Source organism: Belonocnema kinseyi, chromosome 5 (genome assembly GCF_010883055.1).
Source record: "Belonocnema kinseyi isolate 2016_QV_RU_SX_M_011 chromosome 5, B_treatae_v1, whole genome shotgun sequence".
Taxonomy (NCBI): Eukaryota; Metazoa; Arthropoda; class Insecta; order Hymenoptera; family Cynipidae; genus Belonocnema; species Belonocnema kinseyi.
Window position 1 is genome coordinate 58,814,044 of NC_046661.1, and position 4,162 is coordinate 58,818,205.

Genomic DNA, 4,162 nt, shown 5'->3' on the forward strand with positions numbered 1-4,162 from the left:
ATCTCTATCCCATCCACACACTACTCCTTTCCCCTGCCGAGTGAGTCACGCCTACCCCGAAAGGGAAATGGCTTAATGGTGTAATAATAATAATAAAAAAAGCCAGAGGACTCGAATTTTCTCGCCGATAGAAGAAAGCGAGCCTACTATCGGCGAGAAAACTATAGACATCTGCTCTTGAAGCTTAACAACTCAGTAAAAAAAAATACTAGCGCAACAAAAAATCAGTCATGTAAAAGCTGAAAGTGTTTCTGTCACTTGTTTTCCAACAAAAAAAATGTCTAAAAATATCGCGATTTTCACAAAAAATAAGACTAACACATCCTTACGGGCGAGTGAAAATAAATACAGAGCCTATGCATTACAGTTTGCAGTTTGAATCGTTTTAATATCTGTATTAGAACTGAAGATAATATAGTTGCACATTTTTGTACTTTTAAGCCACAATTATTATTATTTTTTAAATTTCTCAACTGCAACTGGGTCACAACAGTTTTCCTCATACCCATGAATTTTTTTCAAATGTTTTCCATCGCCCCTTGTATAAGAAATAATTCTCTAAACTTGACTGTTCTTAAATGTACCTAAAAATCCTTACATTTTTTTATATTTTTCAGTCTGCTAAGCACAACAATTTTTTTACGTAAACGTCTTTAAGCTCATTAACGTAGAACATTTTCAGCTTTTAAATGACTATTTTTTTTTGCACTAGCATTTCTTTTTGACTGAGTTGTTAAGCTTTAAAGGCAGATGCCTATAGTTTTCCCGCCGATAGTAGGCTCGCTTTCTTCTATCGGCGAGAAAATTCGAGTCCTCTGGCTTTGACATTGAATAAGTATGTGACGAAAAAATGTTAGGTTAATGAAAAAGGTCTCATTTTAAAGTTGCAAATGTTGTACGTTAATGAGCCGAAAAGTAATATTCCAAAAAATTATTTGTAGCTTACAGATCTGAAAATCTGATGAAAAGTGAGGAAATTTGATAGCTTTTAAAAACAGTGAACTTTGAAGCCTAGTTTTTTATTGAAAAAATAAGTGCGATATTTGAAGACAGTTTTTTTTATATAGGAAAGCAAGTACGAGAGCCCAGCGTGGTGCCGTTTTTTCAGGGAATCGGCCTCGGTTTCCCTCAACACAGGGGAAGGGTTTGAACGCCAGAGTGAGTCTCGGAGGGCCAGGTTGGGTAGGTCGGGTTGAGGAAAACCGAGGACGATCCCCTGAAAAAACGGCACCACGCTGGGCTCTCGCACTTGCTTTCTTATATAAAGAACTGGCTTCAAATATCGCAATTTGCACGAAGACAACAAGAAGCACATACTTCCTTCAATTTGTAAATGATTATAGATAGTTCAACTAACTACCTCCAATTTAAATCACTTCATTATCTTCATTAGAACTGAAGATAGTGCGGTCGCATATTTATTCACAAAAAAACGAAAAATTATTTATAGTTTGCAAATTTTTCGACGGTAATCTGTTCAGAAATTTTTAATGTGCCACCCTGAATTTTTTCTGATTTTTCCTATTATTTTTTCAATAAAAAACTATGCTTCAAAGTGCACTGTTTTTAAAAGTTATCAAATTTCCTCACTTTTCATCGTATTTTCAGATATGTAAGCTACAAATAATTTTTTGGAATATTACTTTTCGGCTCATTAACGTACAATATTTGCACCTTTAAAATGTTACCTCTTTCAGTAACCTAACATTTTTCCTTCACATACTTATTCAACGTCAAAGCCAGGGGACTCGAATTTTTTCGCCGATCGTAAGTGACTTACTAATATTCGAGAGCGATCTTCCGAATTTGTCTTACTCCATAATACAAAAAATATAAAGTGTCGTAGCATAATTCATATTCCTACAGAAAGTAGCAATTCCTCTTACAAATTTAGTCTTTTATCTTATTTTAGGTACTTATTATTTTTACTCTTTTTATATAATTTAATTATGTCTCTACTAATTTATCCTATCTAGGATTTTACTATAAAAAATACTAAGACCTCGTATTATCAATAGGAAAATTACATATAAAAATAGCATAGCTTACGGTTATTGTATTAAAATTTACGAATTATCGCCTTGGTCCCTCGATTATAACCTAATTTAGTAATTTTTCCAGTACAAAGTTTCTCATTGTACTGGTGATGATTAATCCCTTTTTTGCTCCTATAACAAAATTACTATCCTATAACATTGGAAAGTAATGTTTTTTTCTAAATGCTGTTTACTGACATTTTTTCGATTTTTTGTTGTTGTATTTTTTAGAAAATTTTTTATATGTAGTTCGTATCTCACAGACGAAACGGCAAAATTCCTTTTAGTTTTTTCTTATGGGAAATTTGCGTTTTCTTCTCACGTCGGCTCAGTTTATGTCGTAATACAATATTAAAATATGGCACAAAATGCCGTATTTGTATACACTACGCAAACAATTCAGATTTAATTAAAAATTAATTAAAGACTAATTTAAAAATCTGCTCGTGTCGCTTCTTAGGGTCGCAAGTTAGGGCGCGCCTAAAGCGCGCGACTGTTAGTTCTCGCGCTTCGCGCTCGATAATTTATTTACATCGCGCTAGGTCTTTGGATATTCCCCAAATTTATGCACAGACCTTTTAAAAATAAAGATGAAAGCATCAACAACAGTAACATCGTGATTGTGAATTCTCTTTTGTTAAAGCTCCTTCGGCTTAACGAACACATTATAATCACGTATCTCGTGCTTCCCACTCGAGTTTGTCCCTGCAATTGTATATAATTTCTACAAAAGTATATCATTACAATTCTAGTCCAGTGCAATTAGATTTTGACCTCCAACTTTTTACATAGTCTGATATATTTTACCATTGATTAGTGGTTATATGAAAGTATTAAATATGAGTTTGCGCGTGCGCATCATTAACCCTTTCACCGCCATATTGAAAAACCTATTACTTTCTATTTCTATGAATTGTTCGAGTTCTATTCTTCCTACGAAGACGAAACCAGGCTATTTCGATTTGTTACCGATTTTCATAATTATAATTATGATGTGTTATGGTCTGTTTGATGCATAGGAAAACAATCATAGGCGCTATAAGTTGAAAAAAAAGTTTGTACTTCAATTGTCACTTTAATCAAAAAAAATTTTTGGTGCATCTAAAACAAAAAACCTTCATGACAAAGTTGAAGAAAAATGTTTTCTACGCATTTAAAAAAAATCCTCCTGCTGGTTTAATAAGGTGCCTGCCAATCCACGCCTGAAGTCAAGCGTGCAATTGTGAAGTCGTTTGATCAATAGCGTGGCGCTTGTTAGTAGTCCAGGTGGATTTAGTGGTGTCTCTCTTTCTATACTCATTACGCACTTCAACTGGACTATTCTATTGATTACTTGCAACTATTCAATATAATCAATGATAATTCAATCGTTTTAATTAATATATCTTAAAATTTTATTATTTTTCCATTTGCCAGGGTAATAAAAAAGTGTCGCAGGTTTGAATCAAACAAAATGATGTCATTTTTATATCTGAAAATGTAACTATTCCATTTTTTGTTGAATACTTATTTTTTAGTTTAAATATTCATTACTTAAGTTAATAATATAACAATTTTGTTGAAGTTTTTTTTTTAAATGATCTTTTTCAGTTGAAAATTAATTTTTTTTGTAATAGAAAATTAATCTTCTTGTTTGAAAATTCATTTTTTGGTTGATAATTTAACTGTTTAGTTCAAAATTCGATTCTTTTGTGGTTGAAAGAAAATTTTCATAAGCTGAAAATGTAACTATAATTTTTGGTTGACATCATTTTTTTATTTGAAAATTTAACAATTTTGTTGACAATTTTTTTTTTCTTAAAAATTATCCTTTCCCAGTAAGAAATTCGTCTTTTTTGGGTAGAAAAGTGTTCTTTTTGTTTAAAAATTCATCTATTTTAATTAGGAATTCATTTTTTGGGTTTGAAAATGCATTTTTTGTCAAACTTCTTTTCTTTTTGTATTGAATGGTTGAAAGTTCATATTGTTTTTGGAAATTAAACTATTTTGCTGATAATTTTTTTTGTTTAAAATTTATTTTTTATACTGATAATGCAACCGTTTTTCGTTGAAAATTGATCTATTTGGTTAAAAATTCGTTTTTGTTATTTTAAATTTGATTTTTAATATTTTGAGCTTTTGCTTTC